Raw genomic sequence first — 8,464 nt, forward strand, 5'->3', positions numbered from 1 at the left:
ATCAAAGCAACTGTCCAGATAGGTTTTTGATGAGAGAATAATAGAAGATAAAGCTCAAAAAGTTGATTTTACACAATACCTAAGGAATTTAATTGGGGAAAACACCATCAACATCTGCACTGAGTGATTGGATTTCAAGGGTTCCCAGCCCAGGTATCTAAATGCGTCGTAGGTGACCACGTGGATCTTCCTAACTGAGATGTTCACAAAAAAACACAGAGAAGATTGCTAGACGACTTTCTCATAGAGATTTCCTTCTGTTATTTCTTATACATGTAAAAGTCATTACACAGCAAGAAGACATTTCAAGATTCAAGATTCAAGATTCAAGATACTTTATTGTCATTCACATCACGTATCACATGAGGTGGAACGAAATTGAGAGTCACAGCCCCAGTTACATCCAAATATAAAAATATAAATATAAAAGTATAAAATATAAAATATAAAATCGCTGCAAGAGCACAATATTACAAGTAGGAAAAGTGTATAGCTAAGAGCAGTGCAATAAGGGAGAATGATGGGAGTTTAAGAGTCGCACAGCTTCTGGTATGAAGCTGTTTCTCAATCTGGTTGTCCTGCATTTGATGCTCCGCAACCTCCTACCTGAGGGGAGCGGGACAAGAAGTGAGTGTGCTGGGTGAGTAGGGTCCTTCATGATGCAGGAGGCCCTTTTCCTGCATCTGGAGGTGTAGATGTCTGTGAGGCGCACAGAAAGAAAGGAGGTTAAGAAACGAGTGAGAGGGCACAGCACTGTTTATTCATCAATTATGAAGGGCATTTCATGTATTGAGAATCAATACCATTGTAATTAAAACCAGAAACCCAGTTAAGACAACTCCAAACCGCTACAGTGCATACCTGTCAAGACTTCCGTTTTGGTCGGGAAACTACAGTTTCCTGCCATGCTCCTGTATAAGTATTTCCCGTAAATATCCCATATCATGGCGCTCCCTGCAGTTACGTCAGATTATCACTCCCTCCCCCTACTCTTACGTTAATGACATTTATTTCACACACACCCCAGCCCTCCTCTAATGTTAAAAATCAAGAAAAAGAAGTAAATAGCCTAACAAACATTTTGAGGCTGTTTGAAATTATGTTCTTTGCACGCTATTATCACACAAGGTAATTATTGGTGAACATAGAAACAGTATTCACATTGACAGTATTCTATACAGTTCTACAGTTCATTTCACTTTACATAATCTCAAGAAAAAAAGCCTAAAAAATGCATTTAATGAATCCACTCTGTACTTTGTTAGGATGACGTGTTGCAATTATTGATTTCTGCAAAATAGTCTGACAATTAAAATTTTTGATCTTAGTCTGTAACACATGCTTGAAAATGTATTCCAATTCTGCATTATTCATCTGGACCCGTTATATTTCCTTTGTATTAAGAGAAGGAACGTGAACATGTCTTTTTTTTATCAGTATTCAATGTTTTCGATATTGCCGTTGGTGCTACCTCTTTGTCCTTAAGTGCTTTTCTTGTGTGCGAATCAGAATGGGAAAATAATGAAAAATCCTTGTGTAGTTTATACAGAAGACCAGCCACAACCACTTTTGATACATATGTTTGTTATGCAAGAGCTCTCCTATTTACTGCAATCCTTGTTTTTAATAGAAGCACTTGTGTGGTGGTTTCATTTTGAATAATTTTATTCTCATTTAAGACTAATGTTTTTCTTTAGCTTTGGATATCGTAACGACATTCCAAAAATGATGTATGTTTGTTCTATAGTCCTGTTTACCAAAGTAAACTCACATGGTTTGGCTGCTAACTCAAATCCTATCCCAAAAACAATCCCACCACTAAACAGCAATGAATGGAGAACTGCTCTAAAAGTTGGCTTAGAAATCTTTGGGTCAGCTCATTCAGTCTTTGGGGACAATATAAGTGCAAAAAAGCAGATTGCTTCAGACAATTTGATCATCCACTTCTGGGCATGGGCTCTCCATTACCTGACTGAAATAGGCCTCTCCCAGGAGGCCGCAGACCTCATTGAACAGAGAAGGTGGGGACAGTAATTAAATCTTGGGCCAATTCCAAATTGCTTCCCATTAGTTTGTTTCCAGCACGTAGGCACTGTATCTTCGATATGCTGCACGCAGGCCCTATTCTGGGCCATGTTGACATGCTGCTGCTGTTAAATGTGCCCTAATTTATTAGGGCTCTAATTGTGTGTTGCCATGTTAGTTTTGGCCCATGTGCACTGACACATGAGCCTGTCGTATTGTCTGCTGAAATGGAAAAATGCTGCTCGAGGGACTTCTTTGTAGCTCGGGATTCGTTTGGAAAACAAAAACCAGTCTTTACTTGTAAACGTTTAGCCCTCCCCAGTTTACTTATTTCACTTGCACGTGTTATAGATGTCAAAAATTGTTAATGTTAAAGCAGAGTCTGTAACAAATCTAAAGCAAAATAAATGAGAACAAACATGTAATCTTAATAACAAAAACCTCAGAACCCCCATCCATTTAGAGCTTTCAGGAAACAATGTCATTGCAAATGCTTAGTTTAATAAATTCAATAAATTAAAATATTATTGAAAAGTCTATTTATTTCAGGAACGTTATCACTAGGTGAAACACATATAGATTAATTACATGCAGATGGATGTTTGAAAGCCTTACTTCTCTTAATTATAATGAAACCATAGTACTAAAAATTGGAATATTACCGACCAATAAAAAAACAACTTTTAATTACAGAAATGTAATCTTAGTGAAAAGTATGTTTAGTACCTGCTAAAAAATAGTCAATTTCCAGAAGTTACTTTCAGTCTGACAAATGAGCTTCATTGGGATTCATATTCTAATGTATTGAATATGACTGTACAAGCTGGTAGATAGTACTCCAAACACTTTCCTGGTGGTGGCAGCAAGTGGGGTTTAGAACTACGAATGTTTCAGAACTGCCCTGCCACAGTCTTCCCTTGAATCTGATAGAGAATGTGTGTGGAATGAGGTGAACATTAGAAAGATGTTACGGAGCCCTTCCAGGTCCGAAGACCTGGAGCTCATCATCAGCGATAACTCAAAATAACACTGGAAACATGGGAAGTGCAGTCCAGCAAAGAATTGTTCGACTGTTGAAATGAAGATTTTTTTTTTTTTTTTTAATAAAATATAAACTAAACAAAGGTTTTCTTATTCCAGAACTGGTCCTTTACATTGTTGCATTATCTTTATGACAAATGAACTCCCTGGTTGAATTAAACTTATTTTAATCCAAGTAAGTATGGATACATTTTGGACTTAACACTATATCAGGACCCACATGTGTCAACATACACAAGTGATTGCCCTACTCTAAAATCGAGACACCTGTTTTTCCTAGGAAGTTGACAGGCAGCAGTGTCTGTGTCACACTGAAACTCATCAGCTTATCCAACTGGAAACACTGCTCTTCCAGGGCAGCAGTGCACATTGAGGATCTTAGCATCATTGTTGAATTAGCTTTATTCATTTATACCCACGGAGCAAGAGGAGACACTGAATGCAGGGCTGTATGTAGGCAAAGACCCGAACACAACCAACTATTTTTCTGTCCTTTGTTATTTGCTGGTCATTGATTTTTTTTAAAAGAGTTAAAACAATAGTACAATAAAAATATATCTTACATGTTGTGCTGCTTAAGAAATGAGAGTGTTTTTCATCTATTGCTTGAAATGCATCATTTCATTATATTTCCCCTGCTGAAAGACATTTGGGTCACATTTGAGAAAGCACCAAACTGAGACAGATATAGGTCTCAATCAAACACATTTTCCCATAGTTTGAATTGCTTAAATATTCAAGTGTCAAAATATTGAGTCGATATGCTTCTTGTAAAAATTGGATTTATTTTTCTCCAGTGACTGCAGAGCCAAAGAAATTAGTTAAGGCAGCATTCATTGCTTACTCTAGCATCACATTACTAGTCTTAATTATTTTCACACTCAAACTTGTGACATGGCTACATCTGGCAGAAAGGAACAAACTAACAATTCTGATCCTCTATGTTACAGCATCACTCGACTGTAAACATTAGCAAATCCAGTAGTTTATGAAACTGTAATTATGGGCCCTGGATCAATTCTTTCCTTTACTAATCCATACCCACCTGCTTGTAGCCACCTGTAGCCATTATGTCCAATTCTACTAATTTCATATCCACAAACGAACATGAAATTAAAAAATAAAGCCTCTTCGCACACAAAAGTTCCTATCAGCAACTGCCTATTAGGTATTTCTGTTTGGAAATGCATAACCATTTTCTATCCCGTAGATTACGAGTTGATATTAGAGCTTTATAAGACTTTAAAACATTGGCTGTCAAGTTAAGAAGAAAATATCTTGAAGCATGACAGTGACCAGATCCCAACAAAATGTATAATATGTAAGGGAGTTGTGTCGAACATGTTAATGTATCAGGGAATGCAGAAGTAGTTTTACCTTTAACTTTGCACATTCAAAATTTATGTTTTTCTAAGTCATGTGTACTATTTGTCCAATTCCACTGTGAAAGTTGAAGTGTTTCTTTCTGTTTTTCTCACCATTTTGTTTGGAATACTTTAAAAACAAGCAACACTTAAAGTTCAAGTTTTTACTCTGAAAAAAGAGTGTTTATGAAACATATACTATAGCCTATGGCTAAAGATAGGTCCATAACAGAGAAAGCATTATGTATTTTTCAGTTTATCCCTTGTGTCTACAAATGGGGTCCAACCGACCCCACACCCGTATCACTTGTATCATTTGCCTCAGTCCTCGTACGTTTGCCTCAGTCCTCGCACACACAAGGGTTAAATTGTATCTGTTTTTGTATTCTGAAACAGAATTTCATCTTGTTGTGGTACATTAGGCAACTCAGCATATGAATTCTCCTACCAGTAACAAAATCAGCTACAGAACTACACAAGTATATACAAAGTGCTGAAAAGATGTTCAAAACAGTAATGCACATCAAAACAACTTTATGCAAACAAAAACCGTTGAAAAGGCATCAAAGCAAACAGTTAAACTGTTGTAGCCTTTAACATCAGTAAGTCTCAAAAAAAGTAATTTTGCTATTTACAGTAACTCTCAGTTCTGTGTCCCAAAACACATCTTGCCTCACTAGCATTAATAGTTGCTAAACTAACTATCATATTATCATATTGTTTATCAACTATCATATTGCCATATAGGGCTGCACAGTGGCGCAGTTGGTAGAGCTGTTGCCTTGCAGCAAGAAGGTTCTGGGTTCAATTCCCAGCCCTGGTCTTTCTGCATGGAGTTTGCATGTTCTCCCTGTGCATGCGTGGGTTTTCTCTGGGTACTCCGGTTTCCTCCCACAGTCCGAAAAAACATGACTATCAGGTTAATTGGCCTCTCCAAATTGACCCTAGGTGTGAGTGTGTGTATGCATGGTTGTTTGTCTCTGTGTTGCCCTGCAACAGACTGGCAACCTGTCCAGGGTGTACCCCGCCTCTCACCCAGAACATTAGCTGGAGATGGGCACCAGCAACCCTCCCGACCCCACTGAGGGACAAGGGTGTAAAGAAAATGGATGGATGGATATTGCCATATATATATTATTTTACGTTTGATTTCAGACAGGTATATTTTGTCTTTTTTCATCAAATTCTAAATGATATCTCTTAATAAATTATAGCTGGCTTACCGTTAGTTGTCGTCTTCCTTTTCTGAGCTGTATTGTGGCAGTAGCGAGACAGAGACAGTTTTGCAGTCAGAAGGGACAATGAAGGCCAATGTCAACCGCTGACCCTGGGGATATAGGCAGAAGCGAATTAGCATATTCATAGATTCTCATTCGCCAAATGAGGCAAAATGTGGAGTCACACCCCAAGGCTTTTCAAAGCCTTCACAATTTGCTTACTGATTTATTTTATATCAAGATTTATTATAGGTTGATTATTACTGCATTACAATTGTAGTTGGGCTGTTTTCTCCAATGCAGCTAGCAATCTACATCTCAACTTTGCTGGAACACAAAACATTGCTCTGCAGCATTTAATATATATATACATTTGTTGATACAAGTATCAAAATAAGCTTCTGTAAAACTTTCTTAACTATATGAGGGTAAATTAAAGAATTTGTATAAGGTATTATTCACTTTTATTATTTCATTAAGATATAATAAAAGTTATGATGTTATAACTTCTTTTAAAGTTCTTTTAAAACAAGCTTTTTTGCATAATTAAACCTTTCATGCTCTTTTCTGACAAAATTGCAAGGCTCATGCTGGAGTTTTGTGAAAAACAGTGCAGCACAGGTGATACTGTCGAAAGTGAACCCTTAACTGCTGGTAGTAGAGCTGTGTACTTGCTCAGACTGACAGCTTCTGCATGGTAGTGATATAACTCATCTAGTATTAATGATTCAGGCTCTTTACTGTTTCAACACAAGACGCCAGAAGCCTGAAGCTAAGGAAATATGCAAAGATGGCTCAGACTAGTTTTCTTTCCTTTTCTCCCCTTTACCTCTAAGACGCTACTTTTTCTTTTTATCAAACCTTGAAACACAACCTCTCGCATATTTCTAAGAAACAAACAATACAAAAAAAAAAGACTTTTACACATCACCCATCACTCAGTCTCTTACCAAGGCTTTTTCTCGTGTAATTGCTTCCAAATTGTCAACATAAAAAATATGAAAGATCCTCCCTCTCTTCCCTCTGTCAACCTTTGCTTTCAGCTTGACAACCAACTGATGGGCTTCTCAACAGCGAAAAGCTATCAATAATTAAATCTGTGATCACTTAGGGGATGTTGTTTTTTTTTCCCTTTCCAGCTGAGATGACATGATTTCCTTTAAAAGAAAAGGGGTAAAATAAGCTTGTTTACTGTCCCAATTTCACCCAACAATCTTGCTAAATGTAATACCAGTGCAGCGTGGTGGAGCTGTGCCAGGCATCGGGGGTCTTTTCTGATCAAAAAAAAAAAAAAAACTCAGCTTATCCCCTCAAATCCACCCCCCGCTGCATCCCTCTCAGGAGAATCAGGCGTTTTTTTGAGAAATGAGGGTTCTATATGAATCTGTAATGACGGATCTTGCTCATCTCACCCACAGAAACTGAGCAAAAGAAGAGTTATGATGAAATAAGATTGTTTTCTCCTCTGTCTGACAGACGATTTGCAATTTTGCCTCAAACCTCCAATTAGGAGCATTTATCTCAACACAGCAGGTGTGCGAATATGTACGTTTGCGTGCACAAACCTTTATAAGCATCTCTGTCGTTTTTAAAGTGCATCTGTGCGTACATGCTTCGTGGTTAAAAGTGTGCTGAAATCCATGACTGCGTGTTCATGTGTGTTTATTTTGTGTGTCTACGATAGCCAGATGTAGAGGCTACGGCAGGTGTCCTTGAGGTCCGAGTGCATTATTCAGCTCGGTGTGCAGGTGCAGCCTCTGACAACATCTCTCAGAACTCTCATTTTTCAACTCAGTCTGCCCTTTAACAACAGGGATGCACTTAACTTGGAAATATAAAAATACAACTATTAACTGAAATACTTTTATCATTGGCTCTTTTTTTTTTTTGTATTAAGTGAAACACTTCTATTTTATTTTGTTCTTTTTTATTTTGTATATCTGCTATATGGGTATCAAATTATAAATAAAATAATAGTAATTTATATAAAATCATGTCAAATTTAGAGAAAAATAACTTAAACAGTCTTTCAAATTTTTAATGTAAACAAGCCTATTAGAAAATGCAGATGTGAAATATGCCTGGAAGTTGGAATCTTCACTTTACACTTACCAATAAATGTGGAACCTAATTTCAATTTTTAAAAATCCCTCATATTGCACTTGGGCAAGATCCTCCAGAGGAAATGCAGGGCATTCCTGGGTCAGCCAAGAAATGTAGTCCCTCCAGTATGTCCTTCCTTTGCCAGTATTTACAAATAATTATTAGAAGGATTTAGATGAGAACAGATAAAATTGCCACAAATAGCAGGTTAGTCTTACAACAAAGGTCCTTGTTAAATGTGCTTTTTGAGGTCCAATAGTGCTCTTTTGAAAGACCCAGTCATCGGATTTGGGCGTCTACTCACATAGTCAGCCATAATTTGATGCTACTAAAGAAACTGAAGCTCTCTTGTTTCCTTGAAGAAGTATTGAAGCAACAAGACATTTTCAAAACATGATGGTGATTTTGGGTAGAGTAGACATGGAAGCTGTTAATCCCTGACACAGTTGTGTGTCGTTCAGTTCCCAAATTAAGGGCCTTCCAAAACCTTTAAAAGTATTATTTTTTCATAGTTGTACAGTTAGACACATTACTAAATAAATGAACCATCTCATAGAAAATGCCTTTTCCATTTTCACATATTAATGCAACTAGCCAGTTACCAATACAATTGCATCAAAAAATAGTAATAATAGTAATCCAGGTCACAATAGAATCAATCACCCACAAAAGCTAGAAAATGTTTAATTGTAAGTAAGTAAGTAAGTAAGTAAG

The 8,464-nt window shown here is 37.1% G+C and overlaps 1 long non-coding RNA gene across 1 annotated transcript; it reads right to left on the reverse strand.

Moving 5' to 3' along the window:
• Positions 1-318: 318 nt before the first annotated feature.
• Positions 319-6,078, reverse strand: LOC106937815 (uncharacterized). The gene is made up of 2 exons (XR_001422464.1): positions 5,654-6,078; positions 319-699 (listed from the first exon to the last, which is right to left on the reverse strand). It is a non-coding gene; the product is annotated as an uncharacterized LOC106937815 (long non-coding RNA).
• Between the last annotated feature and the right edge of the window lie 2,386 nt (positions 6,079-8,464).

This window comes from Poecilia latipinna, unplaced genomic scaffold, assembly GCF_001443285.1.
Source record: "Poecilia latipinna isolate Pla-1442-1.1 unplaced genomic scaffold, P_latipinna-1.0 Scaffold2442, whole genome shotgun sequence".
Lineage (NCBI taxonomy): Eukaryota > Metazoa > Chordata > Actinopteri > Cyprinodontiformes > Poeciliidae > Poecilia > Poecilia latipinna.